Source organism: Artemia franciscana, chromosome 1 (genome assembly GCF_032884065.1).
Source record: "Artemia franciscana chromosome 1, ASM3288406v1, whole genome shotgun sequence".
NCBI lineage: Eukaryota > Metazoa > Arthropoda > Branchiopoda > Anostraca > Artemiidae > Artemia > Artemia franciscana.
Window position 1 is genome coordinate 45,748,354 of NC_088863.1, and position 18,777 is coordinate 45,767,130.

An 18,777-nucleotide genomic window follows, 5' to 3' on the forward strand; every position below is an offset into this window, starting at 1 on the left:
CCCATCCTTTTTTTCCCTAAGCCCATCCGATAAAAATTTAGAGATAAATATTTTGTTACGAATTGTTCAAATTTCAGGTTAGAAAAACTCTGGTGCCAATACAACCCCCCGGGACTGAGGGCAGGTGCTGTAAATTATGCCGTGGGGGCACATACAGTTTTAATGGAAGGGATGCTCATATAAACTTCAGAGAGGGCTCATTTGAATGGAAATTGAAAGTTCTAGTTCACTTTTTAAGAGTTAAAAGAGATTAGAGGGAACTAGTCTCCTTTCCCAAACCCACCCGAAACAAATTTTGAGATAGCCATTTTTTTTAAAGCAGTTCTAAGGTCAGATAACCAATACTCCGGTGTCGACATAAACCTCCAGGGCCCAGGGGCAGGCAATGTAAGATATTTCCATGTGGAATTTATGGTTCTTATGAAAGGGATATTCGTATAAACCTCAGAGAGGGCTAATTTGATTGGAAATAGAAAATTATAACTAATCTTCTTAGAGACAAGAGAGATCCAAGGGCAACTAGCTCTTTTTTCCCTAAAACCACCCCATACAAATTTTGAGATAGCCATTTTTTTAAAAATGGTTCAAAGGTCAGAGAAGAAAAACTCCAATGTCGAGGCAACCCCCCAGGGCCCAGGACCAGGTGTATTAAGTTATGCTTTTGGGGCATATATGGTTCTTGTGGAAGGGATGCTCGCATCAACTTTGGAGAGAGCTTATTTGATTGTAATTTGAAAGTTATAGTTTATTTTTTTAGAGTGAGATCCGAGTTTTTTTAGAGTGAGATCTCGGAGAGATCCGAGGGCAACTAAACCCCTCCCCCTATTACTTTTTTCCCTAATCCCGTCCGGTACAAATTTTGAGATAGCTATTTTTTAAATAGTTCAAACATCAATTTACAAAATCTCCGAGGTCGACGCGACCCCCCATTCAAAAACATCAAACCAAAATTTTGAGATAGCCTGTTTGTTTGAAATAGTCTAACGATTAGATAACAAAAAAATTGTTGTCAACATAGCCCCCTGACCTCCCCCGAAAGCCAGGAGAAGGGTAGTAACTTATGCCGCGGGGATATAAAAGGTTTTTACGGAACAGGTGGTCGTATAAACTTTGGTGGGGATTCAAATGATTAAAAGCTCAGAGTTTTAATTCACCTTTTGAAAGTCAAAAGTGCCCTGACAGCGTCCAGCCGTCAGGTTTTTATGGCACTTGGTATTAATCAAGTGACATATAGCAATGGCTAATTTTGTCGGTCTGTCCGTCGGTCTGTCTGTCTGTCAGTCCCGGTTTTGCTACTTTAGGTACTTCCAGGTAAGTTAGAACGATGAAATTTGGCAGACGTATCAAAGACCGGATTAAATTAGAAATAATCGTTTTTCTGATTTGACTATCTGGGGGGGGGAGGGGGTCGGTTAATTCGGAAAAAAGAAAAAATGAAGCATTTTTAACTTACGAACAGTTGATCATATCTTAATGAAATTTGATGTTTGGAAGGATATCGTGCCTCAGAGCTCTTATTTTAAATCCCGACCGGATTTGGTGGCATTGGGAGGAGTTGGGAACCTAAAATCTTGGAAAACACTTAGAGTGAGGGGATCGGGATGAAACTTGGTGGGAAAAATAAGAACAAAATCTAGATACATGATTTACATAACCGGAACAGATCCATTCTCTTTGGGGTGTTTGGGGGGGGGGAGGGTTAATTCTGAAAAATTAGAAAAAATCAGGTATTTTTAACTTACGAATGGGTGATCGGATCTCAATAAAATTTGATATTTAGAAGGATATCGTGTCTCAAAGCTCTTATTTTAAATCCCGACCCGATCTGGTGACATTGGGGGGAGTTTGGGGGGAACCTGAAATCATGAAAACGCTTAGAGTGGAGGGATCGGGATGAAACTTTGTGGGAAAAATAAGCAGAAGTCTTAGATACGTGATTGACATAATTGGAACAGATCCACTTTATTTGGAGGAATTTCGGGGGGAGACTTAATTCTGAAAAATTAGGAAAAAATGACGTATTTTTAATTTACGAAAGAGTGATCGGATCTTCATGAAACTTCATATTTAGAAGGAGCTCGTAACTCAGATCTGTTATTTTAAATCTCAACCGGATCCAGCGTCATTGGGGGGGGGAAGTTGGGGGAGGGGATCGGAAATATTGGAAAATAATTAAAGCGGAGAGATCAGGATGAAACTGGATGGGAAGAATAAGAACAAGTCTAAAATACATGACTGACAAAACCGGACCAGATCCGATCTCTTTGGTGGAGTTGAAGGGGGGGGGGGGTGGAATTCGGAAAAATGAGGTATTTGTAACTTACGAACGAGTGATCAGATCTTAATGAAATTCGATATTTAGAAAGACCTTGTGCTTTAAAGCTCTTATTTTAAATTCCGAAGTGAACCTGTGACATTGGGGGAGTTGGTGGGACCGGAATTCATGGAAAATGTGAAAATTGTGGCATTTTTATCCTACGAATAGGTCATCGGATATTAATGAAACTTGATATATAGAAGGATCTTATGTCTCAGATGCTCCCTTTTCAACTCGACTTGGATCCGGGGACATAGGGGGTTGGAGGAGGGAAACAGAAATCTTTGAAAACGCTTAGAGTGGAGAGATCGGGATGAAACTTGATGGGAACAATAAGGACAAGTTCTAGATGCGTGATTGATATAATTGGAACGGATCCGTTCTCTTTGGAGGAGTTGGGGGGTGTTAACTTGGAAAAATTAGAAAAATTGAGGTATTTTTAAGTTAAGAACGGGTGACCGGATCTTAATGAAATTTGATCTTTAAAAGGAATTCATGTCTCAGAAATCTTATTTCAAACCCAAACCACATCTGTTGACATTGGAGGGAGTTGGAGGGGGAAATCGGAAATCTTGGAAAACGATTAGAGTGAAGGAATCGGGATGAAGCTTGGTGGATAGAATAAGCAAATGTCATAGATACTTGATTGACGTAACCGTACTGACTTCGCTTTCTTTGGGGGAGGGGTTCAGTACTTTGGTGAGTTTGGTGCTTCTGGACGTTCTAGGATGGTGAAAATTGGTAGGCGTGTCAGGGAGCTGCACACATTGACTTTATAAAGTCGTTTTCCCAGATTCGACCATCTGGGGGGCTAAAGAGAGAGGAAAAATTAGAAAAAATGAGGAATTTATAACTTACGAGTGGTTGATCAGATCTTAATGATTTTTAATATTTAGAAGGACATCCCAACCGGCATTAAGCCTCCGATTTTCCTTTTAAATCAATCTCTTTATTCTTAGAATTTTGTTAGAGATCATACCATATGAGTTCTTGGCTCTTAGCTCTTCTGGCCTTGTCACAAATACCATATGAGCTCATAGATCTTGTTATGTTAGCATAAGGTTTTTATGTTAGTGATTGTTACATGGGGATTGTCGCATTAGGGATTGTTAGAAGGTGCTTTTTCGATTGTAAATCAGAATTTCTAGTCCCTTTCTCACAAGTCAAAAGTGTTAGGAGGGTAACTAGCCCTCCCCCAAGGCTCTTTTCCCCCAAATGAATCCAATCAAAATTTTGAGATAGCTATTTTCTTCTGATTAGTTTTAAGATTAAATAACAAAAACTCCGGGGTCGACACATCCCCCTAGGGCCCAGGAATAAGTGTTGTAAGCTATGCCCTGAGGGCATACAAGGTTTTATGTAAGGGGTGGTCCTATAAACTTCAGAGATGGGCTGTATGATTGGAAATTGGAAGTTCTAGTTTTCTTTTCAAGAATCATCAAAAGTGATCAGAAGTTATCTACCCCCCCCTCTCGCCTTTTTCCGCAAATACATCGAATAAAAATTTTGACATAGCCATTTTGTTTAAAATAGTCCAAAATTCAAATTATTTTAAATTAGGGGATGAGAAATCCTCCATAGCAGCCAGGACAAAAATGTTAACCTGTGTAAGTCATAAGTTCTTAAGAATCGAAAGTGGTCAAAAAGTAACCGACCACTTCCCCCCCTGCACCTTTTTTCTCCAAATGTATCTTATAAAAATTTCGAAATAGGGATTTTATTCAAAGTAGTCCAAAATTCAAATTATTATAACTTAGGGGCTGATAAATATTCCCTAGCCCCAGTGCAAGGATTTTAACTTATATAATTTGCGCATTATGAAAATATAAGGTTCTGTCGAAGGTGTGGTCGTATAAAACTTTGGAGGAGGCTCATTCGATAGGAAATCAAGACCTCTAGCTTTTTTGAAGAGTCAAAAGTGATCAATAGCCAACTAGCCCACGCCCCATTTTCCCAAAAGGCATCCGGTCAAAATTTGGAGACAACCATTTTGTTCAAAATAGTTCGAAGGCCAAATAGCTATGCTTTCAGATTTGACGCCCCCCCCCCCAGTCCCGGGGATATGGCTCTGAGGTTATGGATCTTAATTATTGTTACTTTGATACTTTGTTTACTTTGATACTTGGATTTGATTAGTGATTTACATAGTAACTTCGATTTAAGGTCCAAAGGCTGTAGGTTGTGCAATTTGCTTGTTGTTACTTTGATACTTTGTTTACTTTGATACCTTGTTAACTTGGTTCTTTCTTTAATCTGATATTGTTACTTTGAGACTAGTTTTGATACTTTGGTGAAAGTTTGATTTTGAGAAAAAATCTTATTTTGAAATAAGGAGTTTTTATTTAAACTTGAAACTTTTTGCAATCAAAAGACGAATAAAAATAAATTGAAAAACTTTCTGAAAGTTTTTTCCCCAATTCTTTCCGAAAGAATTGGGCTTATGCTCTTCTAATGATTGTGTCTTCACTACTAACAAGAGTGTGGGTACTGCTCGTTCCCCAAACGTTAACAGTAGCATTCTCTAGCTTAAATAACCAATTCTCTTACTAAAGTTTAATATTGAGAAAAAATCTTATTTTGAAATAAGGATTTTTTGATAAACTTGAAACATTTTACAATCAAAAGACGAACAAAAATAAATTGAAAAACTTTCCGAAATTTTTTTCCCCAATTGTTTCCGAAAGAATTGGGTTTATGCTTTTCTAATGAATGGTGTCTTCAGTACTAACAAGAGCGTTGGTACTACTCGTTCCCCAAAAGGTAAAAGTATCATTCTCTTACTTAAATAACCAATTTTCATACTTAGAATTATTATTCTCTTACTTAAGTGGCAACAAAGTTACTTAAAGTAACAACTTACTTAAGTGGCAAAACGAGTAAGGCTTAAGTCGAATGAGCAAATCAAGCTTAGAACGAACAAATATATTTTGCTATTAAAGCATAAATAAAACCCAAAGCGAACAAAAATGAAATAAACAATCATAGCAAACAAACAAACATAGTTACTAATATTAATGATTGAATAAATCTGAATAAAACGAGTGAAACTTAAATTGTACGCGCAAATCCAGCTTGAAACAAACAAGAATCACTACAAACCAAAGTTTGAGTTTTGCCTCCTTCTTCCATTGTAAAAGTCTAAAACCTACTGCGTAATTGGCGCTTTACTGAAAACGAATTATACTACAAAACATTTTCTTCTGTATTTATTATAACATTGAAAATAAACATAAGAATTACAGTAAAATCATATTTTGAACTAATGAGCTTTCAGCAATTAATATCATATAGTTTAATTTTAATAATTCTTTCCAAGCCTGTTCAAGACAAATATAGGTTCACTACATACAAGAGTTTGGATGCTGGTACTTTCCTGACTGTAAAAGTCTAAGGCCTACTGCATCATTGGTCCTTTACTGAAAACGAAACATATTACAAATATTTTCTTCTGTTTTTATTACAACATTAAAAATAAATATAAAATTGCAGTAAAATTAAATTTTGAACTGATGATCTTTCGACAATTAATAGCATTATATATTATACGTTCAGTTTGATTCTATTTGTACTTTTCAAGCCTGTTCAAGACACATATAGTTTTCAGTAATGCGCCAGTGACGTAGTAGGCTTTAGACTTTTGCAATGACTGGAAAAGGCAAAACCAAAACTCTTCTTTGTTCAGAGTTTTGATCGTTCCAAGCTCGATTTGCATATTCAGTTTAAATTTTCACTCATTTCGAGATTCATTTACTCATTTATATAAGTAACTATTGTTTGTTTATTTGCTATGATTGTTTATTTCATTTCTGTTCGTTTTGGGTTTCATTTATTCTTTAATAGTAACTTCTTGTTGTTTTGAGTTTAAGTTATTGTAGGTTTCTATTTCTTCTAATCTTAAGTTTAGTATGACCTTTACTTTTGTTTAGAAAACTTCCTTTTTGGAAAGTTTTTTAAGTTAATCCTCGTAGAAACAACCATTAAAAAAAACTGTATAAACTTAGGCATTTCTTCTTTGCCTTTTTTGTCCCTCTACTCTTGTAATTAGATTAACTTTCGATCGTCTGGGAGGTGCACATACCATAAAACAACCCCAAGCATCCACTGCTCAAATGCAGACCAATGGGGTGGTATTAGGGGCATTCAAACCTCCCAGAATGTCGCAGATTAACTAAATTAGAAGGTTGACTTTTTCGTTTGAATGACTCCTCTTCCTATATTCTATGGTTATTGGTTTGATACGATCATCCCTTAGAAAGAAAAAGCCCAGTAATTTAACATTCATCGATGATCATCCTCCTGGAAGAATGTACAAAGTTTGGATTTTTGTAGAAAGGGGCTTAGAACTTCTGAAATAAATATGTCTGATATGATGAATTTGGTGGTGTGATTTTGGTTCAACATCCTAAAGATCACTCTCCTTTTTCTGGGTGTTTTCTGCTTTTTTTAAAATTAGCCAAAATTTCTCAGTCTTGTATCTATTTTTAAGCAGCTTTAATTTCAATGTTTTTTCTGTGTTTAAATTACCGTAAAAATTCGATTCCTTAGCAAATTATTTTTTAGCAAGACTCTTCTTTTCGGCTAATATTAGCTCCAGTCACCTCTTGTTTACAACTTTCTAACTTAAAATGTTTGTGGAATTCAAAATTTATAAATAATATTTTACCATACTGATGGTGGCTGTGGTCACTTATTTTGTAATTTGTGGTATGATACCTAAATTTCAAGGGCAACATTGCCAAATTTTCTCATCATACCGCATACCACGGTTTTATCACAAAATGGCTTTTATTACTGTATTTATACTGAGCAATGTACACGGAAAGATGGATATTTCTGCTCTTAATTTCTGATGAAATATGGATGATAAGGTACTGTGAAACGGGTGATTAATTTAATTTAGTAAGAAATGTGGGTCTTGAAAACCTAGCTAGGTCCATGTGCACTCACCATCTAACCAAACTTGCTGCTTGAAGATGCGAAGTCTGGCCAAGATTCTTCAGTTATGGTTGTCCTTTGGTGACGCAGTGGGTTTTATTTCAGCTTCGTAATATGGGACCCGGACTTCAACGCAAGGACCTTAGTAGTGAGTAAGCGTCATTAATCTAAAATACATAATTGAAACCGTAGAACACTTGAGGTTTGTTGAAAAATGAAACAACATAAAAATAATTAAGAAAACCAAGAAAACTAAAGTGATCCTCAACCAGTTAAAAAGCCAAACGAAAAGACAAAAAATACATTTCGCCAATGCCCTCCCCCCTCCACCGATCTGCCCGTAGTGCTCTACATACACACACACACACACACACACACACGCACACACACACACGCACACAAAAAAGCCAACTTTTTCAAGTAAAACCAACCAAACAGAAGACATTCAGAAAACACAAACAAACCAAGCCCCAACAAAGGAAAGACTATTCAAAGTTATCTATAAGTATATAAATAAGTCGTTTGTCTGTTGACTGACATCATGTTTGTGTGTCGACTGACGTCATGTTTGTCGACTGACGTCATTATAAGGATTGAGCTGTATGTCGTCATGAAGTTGTTTGTCGACTGAAGTCATGTTTGTCGACTGACGAAATTACAGACCGGGACACCGGGACATAAATGACGACCGGGACACTCAAAGAGAAATTACAGACTGGGACACAGGGAATATTAATGATGACCGGGACACGGGGAAACAACTACAATGGGGACGCAAGGGGCACAGGGGGGATATATAAATGACGATCGGGACACAGGGAATGTTCGATTATCATTCACGATCAACAAAGCTCAAGGACAATCATTATAATAATGAGGTATAAATATGAATACGGATTGTTTTTCCCATGGACAATTATATGTTGCATGTTCAAGAGTCGGTAAACCTGACAATCTATTTATTTGCACAGACAATGGGACAGCGAAGAATGTTGTATATTCACAAGTTTTACAAACATATATATATATATATATATATATATATATATATATATATATATATATATATATATATATATATATATATATATATATATATATATATATATATATCTATATTCACAGGTGGGACACAGGGACACAACTACAATGGCGCTTAACTAATATGGCGCGAAAAAAAGCTAAAAAAAGAAAAAACGTAAAAAGAAAAAACTTAAAAAAAAGTAAAAAAGAAAAAAGGTAAAAAACTAAAAAGAAAAAAACACCGGGACACAAAAGGCGACCGGGACACAGGGAATATAAATGACGACTGGGACACAGGGACACAACTGCAACGGGGACACCGGGGGCAGAGGGGGATATATAAATGATGACGGGGACACAGAGAATGTTCGATTAGCAATCACCATCAACAAAGCTCAACGGCAATCAATAGAATAATGAGGTATAGATCTGAATACGGATTGTTTTTCCCATGGACAATTATATATTGCATGTTCAGGATTCGGTAAACCCGACAATCTATTTATATGCACAGACAATTGGACGGCAAAGAATGTTGTATATTTGCAAGTTTTACGTAGTTAAAAACATATATATATCTATCTATATTCACAGGTGGGACACAGGGACACAGCTACAATGGCGTGTAACTAATATGGCGCGTAACGAATTATGCGCGCGGGGGGCTTGGGGGGGGGCGAAAGAACCCCACCAACTAGGTGTTGGGGTGGCGCGAAGTGCCACGCCAACAGCTAGTATTAAATAAGAATTATACACCCTAGCAATGAACTTTGCCCCTGAACTGATCTGGTTTTGTTAACAGAGTCAAAAAATATAGGTTTATCTTGAAAAGAAATATTGCTTGATTCTCTTTGCACTGGGTCTATAAGAGTATCCTTAGCATCTTTGTTTAAAGTGAGGTGATTATTTTTGTGTTTTTTGCTAGAATTTCAGTTGCCTCTCTAAGAGATTGCGGTAAAACAGTTAGTGTGGAAATTAAAAATTTTTAAATGACTTGGATATTCAAAAACGAGAAGGGCCGAAGAAAAGTCAGATTCATCATTTTTACTTTTAGATTTAGAGGTTTATTTGTTGAAAGCTTATGTTTATGTAGTCTTTCTCCAGCCGTTGACGGTTTCTGCCAATATAAGGTTTCCTACAAGAGCATGCGACTCAGTAAGCACCATTACCTACCAGAGAATTAGTTTTATCTTTCTCAGGATTGAAAATACGTTCGACGCTTAGTTCATTTTTGAAAGAAATGGAAATATTAAGTCTCTTAATATTTTTACTCTAATAATAAGTTTTTTACTAAGTCTAGGGATATGTGACAAACTGGTGAAATTTTCACTTTCCCTTCTAGAGATGACTAAAAAAACGGAGACGGGTTCATTATTTTTTTTTTACAATTAAATCTCCCACAGGAGGAGTAATGTTTTCAAACTTTCAAAAATATGCTTTTTTCATTATCAATATCAATTATCGCACTGAGCTGCTTTTCAGTCTTTTGCAAGAAGTTAAAACTAACAGGTGAAATCACCTTAGTTGAATCATAGTTTCGTTGACATTGAAAGTCAAAAGGTGCCCAAAAAGTCATTTCAAAGATAACTTTAGCTGTGGCAAAGTGGAGCTAAACTTGGATTTGTTAATCAGGTCCTTAAAGAAAAAGCTATTTCGACTTTGAAGGACTGCATTACTGCAAGTCAAAATATTATTTCTGAATTGCCCACATAGGCTTTGGTGAAAATCATGACAGGCTGTCTGATTGTGATTTACATTTTTCTGCCCATCTTAATTTTTTCTTTTTTACATTTTTGTTAACTTTAATATAATGATTCTCATTAAAACTCAGCCCTGGTAACAGTAGGGTTTTTTTTGCTAGCCATTGCCTTTCTGTTTTGCCTTCACATTTTTTAGACGAAACCATACCTAATGGCCCTTGTGCACTATTCCTCAAATGAAAAATGAAAACGTGGCATTTGATATGCAGAAATGACCCTAGAGTTACAAAAACCCCAGTAGATGTAAATGAAACCAGATGCAATCCTTTCAAGCCTAGGCCTTAGGTCTATTAACATCTTCAACATTTGTTTTCGATGCATACTTCAATCATTTTAGCTGAATATCCTCCTAGTAGTGGAGTTATCCTTTGGAAAAATGTAAGAGGAGAATCTATTAAGAAAAAAAAATTAAAACTTAGTTTAGTATGCTCTTATTTGAAGAAAATAGGGGTCACTGACTATTTTTCTTTTGGGAGGGGAGTACATATATATAGACATATTAGAAATCCAATCCAAAGCTGGTGACTGATTTTTGGAGAAATCAAACAATATACTCCTGCAAAATGGTGAAAATTGACGAAAACTATCACTACAAATTCCCTTATTCTTTATGCACGCCTCTTTAAATTTATCCAGGAATGCAATCAGTGGAAAATATTAGTGTGGAGCGAAGGGTTTAAAATAAAAAAAAAGAAAGCACTGATGAATATTATTTTTAATATTCGCTGAAACGAGAAAGGCTTTTTTCAATATAGCATCCTCATCCCGTAGAGCACTTCCATGCTATTCAGTTTAGTAGAAAAAGGAAAGGAAAACTGAATAAGCCTCGACCACACGCCATTTCTTTCGGCGTTGAATAACTGCGACAAAAGGGAAAACCGCTTTACACTGAGACACCGGCAAAAATTTTGGCTTGTCACCCATCTTTATCCTGTTGCGCATCGACAGTTGACAGCCATTTTTCCTATCAGGAGGTAGTTTCAAATCTGATTAAAACACCCTGAGTAACTTATTGTTCAAATCCAACTAAACTGAAGAGTCAATTAAAGACCTTTAGAACGCCAAGGGCAAATAATGCATAATGACAAGAGTAAATTTGAGAACGTGACACAAGTGCCAGCACTCAGCAGCCTGTAGAACTGAGAGTATTTTTTTTTACTTCTCAATAAATAGTAGCACTCACTTCCGTCCTTGTCCGTTTCTTTATTGTACCTGTCGTCGTACTCAACAAAACCCGTTTTCAGTAGCCCATGTGTGATGCGCAATGGACCTTATGTATCTTTCGTTTTTGGGATGTATTTTTGAGGGGGAAGCTTAAACGTTAGAAGACTTTTTGATAACTAAAGATTAAAAACTCGTTACGGATAAAAAAGGTCTAATCAGGAAGTCTGCTTTAATTTCTTAAAAGTTCCTTTAAGCCTTTTAACCCGATATTACGTTTATTTTCTTCTGCCAAATTTAAGTTTCGTGCCAAAAGTAAAGAGAAATACCACATATTGATGCACCTCCTACTTGGTCCTAGTCAAGAACACTGAGTCCCCTATTGAACCGTATTAAGAAAAATGAAAATGGGGCGATGAAAAAATGTTTTAATGGAACACATACATGACACCCGACTACCCCACTGCCAAAAACTTTTCCAATGAAATGGATATGGATGTATAATATGTGGTGTCCCTTTGTAAAATCCTTACTTGGGGCAGGAAAAGCAGTGCAGCATGTACAGTTGGGGAAACAGAAATCTATGAACTTATCAGGCAAGGTTTTGGTCCTTTGTTTAAGGACGGTATTGCGGAGAAACTGAAAATGTCACCATTCTCCAGCATCCTTGACGAGAGACAACCGATCAAACCACAAAAAAAAAAAAATTTGGTAGTGTGTGTATCCTTTTGTAACGAAAACCTTGAAACACAGGTCTTAGATGTCATTACTGAACTAGCTTTCAAAGTGAGAACATCTCAAATAACTGGATTATATTGATTCAGAGTTCAAAGTAAAAGGATTTAGTTTGAATTGGATATTTATAAACTGTGAGTAAAACCGGTCTACTTTAGTGTGACTAAATTTATACAGCTATATGAGCGGATTAGTGTATCTGATTTGATCCTAATGGAATAAATTCATTTTTCGCTCGACTAAATTCTGTTAACGGGGGATAGTCACACACCCCTTTGGCTTTGAAGATCTGAGTGTCCGTACCGAATAGACGTACTGTGTTCCCAGTTTAACCTTAAGGATTTTATTGCATTATAAGCTTAATGAAGCGCTAAAGGCGATTTTTTTTTGCCTTGCTTATTTAACCCCAGACCTAAGGAGTGAGAAATGTCAATATTTATTTGTCCTGGTTGTGGTCGATCTTGTGGTATGGGGATCACCCTGCAATGCCCAAAATGTCTCGAGATGTTTCACCCACAGTATTCAGGCATTTCCCCAACTGAGCATAAAGAAAAACCGAATTGGATTTTGTTAATCTTTTTCAAATAACGATGAAGTTCATGAATCTTGCATCTCTAATAATAATCCCTGTATATCCCCGATAATCAGCAGTCAAAAATCCATTCCTGCTAATACCAATATTGTAGCTGAAAATTCATGCAGCCGAGACGTGGACCTGTCAGTCCCGACTATTTCAAGACCAAATAACCATTCCATTGTAGTAATTCCAAGTGACAATATATCTGATGTCACAAGCCAGCCACTCAATGCATGCGATTTTGATAAGACTTTTGTGTCAGAGACAGAAATTTCGCATATCGTAGTTAATTCGATATTATTGTTCGCTCTTGATTCGTTGAAAGCCGGAATAAGTGTTGATGAAATATCTAACGCAATGGCAGGTTTCTATCGTTTAGAGGAGTTGAATGTAGCAAAAACACTGCTCGCATGTCTGTGTCGTAAAGCTGGTAGATTGCAAGAAAGGAGAGGAAAAACAACTGAAAAGACTACTGCCTTGGACATAATGCGTATTATCATAGAACTTTATTCGAAACAGTTCATATGGCCTGTAATCGTCCCACGGAGCTTTAATGAATGTCTAGTATTAAAGCCTGACATCAGCGTCCGGCTTGATAAACTTGTTTATGACTATTCCCGAAAGCTTGAAAAAACACTGTCTTCTATTGGGCGTATCGAATCTAATTTGGAGAAAAAAATAAAGCCCGGTAATGATCTTGATCTCAATCCACCCACTGTGCCCCGCAATGAATGGCCGCCTCTCCCACTAAAGACTGTCCCACTAGAGACCATAGTGATAAAAACCCATCCGCTCTCCTACTGAAGGATCCTGTCTGCCGCAAAAAGGAATTTGATAAGACAGGGTGTGCAAATATTCGTTATGTTAAAGTGACTAAGGGTAGTGTTATGGTATCGGTACCATGTCAAGATAAATCGAAGCTCAGTTGTTATCTAAAGGTTAATTTTCCTGAAAGCATAATAACTTCCAAGCTTCGGCGATTTTTTGGAATTATCAGCAGTGTGGACACTGATTTTGATGTTAGTGCCTACGCATTGGACTTTCCGGGTATAATCGAGTTGAATCAGCTGGGAAAATTGCAAACTGTAAGAGTTATTTTTCAAACAGAAGAATATCTGCATTTTATATCACACATGGCATCAAATTCGGTTATGAGCTTTTCCGAGTGGAACGTGATCGTATTCAGCCTAGGCATTGTTTTAAATGTCAAAGTTTTAACCATGTTCAAAATCAATGTAAATCTGAATGTTTCAAATGTGCCCGATGTAGCGGTAATCACATTTCAACTAAAGACTCCCCATGTCAAGCGCCAGTTAAATGCGCCAGTTGTGGCTCGAATGATCATCCATTTTACAGCTTTAGGTGTCCGATTTAAAAGAAGTTTTGTAAATGAATGTATTACTTCATGTTACGTACTGTAATTCAAATGGTGTGTTAAGAAAATTATCTGTACTTCATAGTTTTTGAATGAATAATCATTGTTATTATGTCTTCAGGAACATCACCTCCTTGATCATTCGTTGAATCTGCTTTCTAGTTTGTCTACTCAGCATGATATTTTTGCTGTTCCCGCTACCCCGACTGGTGGGCGTCCCTCCAGTGGTTTAGCTACTATTTTACCAAAGTATCTTAATGCAACTATTCTAGTAATTGATACAAATTTCTTAGCTTGTAGTTTTTCAAAGTAGTTTTAATTGATTGTTATTTTCCGACTGATTGCCATGATGATATTTCTTTTCTGAATCTCATATTTGTAGAATCCCCCAAACTTGTTTGGGAGTCAGGTTCTAGTAAGTAGAAAGTGGGATATGGTAAATAGGTGAGACCAAGAATCTCCTTTGTAGTGCAACACCAAACCAGCACCAAACCCCAGTTAGTAAAAACCAGAAACTACTAGGAGTGCAGCATACGTGCCTATTAGTTGAAAGCTGATTTTAAATAGAAATGAGTGATATAATGAACTGCTGCCAAATTTGAGTTTCGTTAGGACATTGAACTCAAAAATATAAACAAAAGAAAATTCTCATGCGAAATCTCATGTTTTTCAAGTTTCAACGTTCTCATGTTATCTCATGTTTTTTGGCTATGATAATATTTTTTGACAATTTCGAACCGGAAGCCCTGCGTGGTCATTTTACAACAGTGGTTTCCTGTAATACAAAAAAGGGCCCAGGCTTAAAAAAAAGAAATGTGATATCACTTGAATTAGACTGTTTAATTATTTGAGGCTTTTTTTTACATTTGCAGTCAAAGTAAAATATTTGTAAAATTTTAAATGATTTTCATGTGAAAGACATTATGCTAATGAAACTTTTCAAGTTGAGTTTTGTAATTGAAACTTCCTAGGCCTAGAATGAATCTAGGATAAGGCTTAGCCTAAATTTGAAATCACCAGAGGGATAGAGTGCATTATCAGGAGAGCAGCCACAAGAGGTAAAATTCTAGTTTAGCAAATTTTGGCTATCTTGGAAAGGGGCTAGGTTAGGAAAATGAAACTTTCAGGGATGGTTCTAAAGGCTAAAGTAGGTCATGGGAAGGTATTTTGAAGTGCCTACCTTCAGTCCCTCTCCATCTAGAGGGTCCTGACCTTTGATGACCTTTAAAAATATGTGTGCTGTAAAACTGAAACCATGCAAAATAGATCTTCTGTTTGAATGAAGTACAACAAAATTGTTTTCAGCTTCACATCTTTGCTCAATCCCAATTTATAAGGTTTTAAAGATATGCGAATACATTTCCTAAATTTTGAAAAAAAAAGATTGATATGGCTCAGAATTCTACTCAAATAGAAGGAATTGCATTTTCAGAACTAAAGGCAGAGAAAAAGCAAATGGTAACTGAAAATTAAGGTAAAATGTGGTAAAATTCTAGTTAACTTCCTGCTATCTCAGAAAGGGTTTAGGTTATGACAATGAAACTTTCAGGGATGGGTCTACAGACTATAGTAGCCTATGTCCTGGGAAGGTATTTTGAAGCAACTACCTCTACTCCTTCTCCCTCTAGAGGGCCCTGACCTTTAATGACCTTCAAAAATATGTGTTATAAAAGTGAAAACCTTGCAAAATAGATCTTCTGCTTAATTGAAGTAAAACAAAATTGTTTTCAGCTTCATAACTTTGCTCCATTCCATTTTATAAGGTTTTAAAGATATGCAAATGCATCTCCTAAATTTTGAAAAAAAACAAACAGTGATGTGGCTCAAAATTCTACTCAAATAACAGGAATTGTATTTTCAGAACTAAAGGCAGAGAAAAAGCCACTAGTAACTGAAAATTAAGGTAAAATGTTGTTGTGTCAAAATTTCAATAGGTATAGACCTGTCATGTAGACAAATTTCAGGGCCCTCTAGAGAGAGAAGAAGTGGTGATGGGTACTTCAAAATACCTTCCCAGGACATACATAATATACCATTAAAAAAAATGGATTTGTAATGAAACAGTAAGTTTGAGATCAATGTTATAAGGTATTTTAAGGTTTGAGACCAATTTTCTTAGCAGTTCTCTGATATGCTGAATCTGATGGTGTGATTTTTGTTAAGATTGTATGACTTTTAGGGGGTGTTTCCCCCTATTTTCTAAAATGAGGCAAATATTCCCAGGCTTGTAACTTTTGATGGGTAAGACTAATCTTGATGAAACTTATATATTTAAAATCAGCATTAAAATGCAATTCTTTTGATGTAACTATTGGTATCAAAATTCCATTTTTTAGAGTTTTGGTTACTATTGAGCCAGGCTGCTCCTTACTACAGTTTGTTGCCTTGAACTGTTTGATGTCTGTCCATTTTAGCATAATTTTTGTAGGTGTGAATATGTAATGAGTTGGAGGTATTAAGCTCAGTTTTTGCTTGTGCTGGATGTTGACTCTTGTTGATAGAAGAGTATTGCCAAGTGTGGAAAATCATGTAGGGACCAAGATTGCTGAAAGCCTCCATTCAACTGAGAGTCCCAAGGACTGTTTGCTGTCCAATTATTAGCCAGATTAAGTACTTTGTTTAGATTTGAGAGGATGTATTTGTCCCTGACATGCACTACTGGGATGCATTGCTTTTTTTAGGCTATAACACCTTGAATGATCTAAGTCTTACAAAATTTGCAATTGGGAATGTTACAATGTTGAAAGGACACCTTTGATTTGGGTTCAGTTCATCTTATGTGTATTAAATAAAAAGGGAGCAAATTATGGCTCAAATGTAAAAAGTCTTCATCTTCACAGTGGGTTAAGATTGACTAGTTATGGTGATTAATAATGACATTTTGTTTGATGAGATTATTTTATTACTTTACAATATGTAATGTTTCTCTATTCATATGATTGTACTTTTCTTGCGTGATTTTTCATCTCTCTGTAGCTTATTATGAGGTTATTTTATGTCTTTTTTTGGGTTTGTTTCTAATTTTATGAAGTAATTGAGTGCAATAATTTTTAGCATCCGCATTTCAACTTACAATGGATATGTTCCATTTCTTTCTCTTGTTTCTATTTTTTTTCAAGCAGTTTCTTTTTCTCTCATTTTTTTTTGAGTTCTCACTGGTTCAGTTGTTTTTGCTACTTTAAGATTCTGACGGAATGCATTTTGTGAAAGTTTCTGCTGGTTCAGATCATAATTCTGATTTTGTGCATTGGATGATAATTCTGATTTTGTGCATTGGATGATAATTGTATTGGGGATAGACTGAGATACCTTGAGTCTAACCCTTTTGATTTTTCCATTTTCCAGAGCCATGATAAATTGGCAGGAAATGTGATAAATGATGGTGGGCTAATTAATTTTCCAAATTGTAAATATAAATTACCTTCCAAAGTTTCTGATCTTCCCAGTACTGGTGTTGTGAAAATACGATTTTTAAATTGTAGGTTTTTTTTAGTTCCCAGGATGATCTTGTTGATGTAGTTCATAAACTATCTTGTCATGTTGTTTGATTCTATGAGACTTTTCTTATGGACCTGACTCCTCAGGTTGTTTTTCCTGGATATCAATTTATTTTTAAAAATGGATTGATCAGGTGCCAAGGTGGTTTAGCAGTATTAGTTAAAGAAGGTATCTCTTTTTGACGCATTGCAAATCTGGAAGGTTCTCATGAGGAAATGCTTTTTGAAGTAATGGTGACTGAAATTAGTCTTGGAAAAAAAAAAAATTGCATAGTATACCGACTGCCTTCTTCTCCAGTCAAGCCTTTCTTCTCAAAACTCCATAATTTTTTGCATCAACCTCATTTTCAAGGCAAAGATGTCATCCTTTCTCGAGGTTTCAATATTGACCTTCTAGAAGCTTCAAATGAATCTTCTGTTGAGTTATTGTCTTCTTGCTTTTCTGCGTATCTGCTTCCTACTTTCCTGATACCTACAAGAATTTCACCTAGTTCTGTCTCTCTTATTGATAATATTTTTACATCTTTACCAATTCAAGCAAATTTTGCTGTTTTAAATGATATATTGGATCATTTCCTGCTGGTTTCAGATTTAGCTTTTACTTATAAAATACTGCAGGTAAGTAAGGAACGTCAAGTACAGTTAATAAATAAAATAACATAAAAGAACCTGAATGAAAGCCTTGGACTGTTGGATTGACAGGATTTAATATCAATGGAGGATGCAGATATGGTAACTGATAATTTTCTAAGAAATTTCAATTGCTGCCTTGATTCTAGTTGCCCGTTTGTTATGAATAAAATTTACAGAGAAAAATTTCGTATAAGGTCATGGATAACATCTGGAATTTTGATATCAGTTAAGAAAAAAAAATCAGCTATTAAAAAAGCAGTTAAAGAATCCAACTGATTATAATATTGAAAATTTTTTAATTTTCAAAAATAAATTAACCACACTGATACGATTGTCGAAACATAGATATTATAAAGAGTCTTTCAAAGAAGCTCCAAATGCTCCTCGCAAAACGTGGTCTTTAATTAATTCTTTTATAAAAAAAGAAAGGAAATCTAAGTTTCCTGAAGTTGTTGGCTTAGACCACTGGTTCTCAACCTTTTTTTTACAAATGGACCCCTTTCCCTTCTTCTTATCTTGGTGGACCCCTTCATAGCTATTGGACATAATAACAAATTTCTATTCTTCACTAATATAAATGTTAAGGTTTTAATTATCAGAGAAATAGTATTCGATTAAGCTTTATTTTTATATGAAAACTAATTTATTATCCATAATTTATTATACATAATTTGTTTTCCATATATTGTACTTTTCATCTTTGAATTTTGCATACATTATTTCATCACTTTGTATTTCGTTGATGGGCTCATGCAAAGATATGT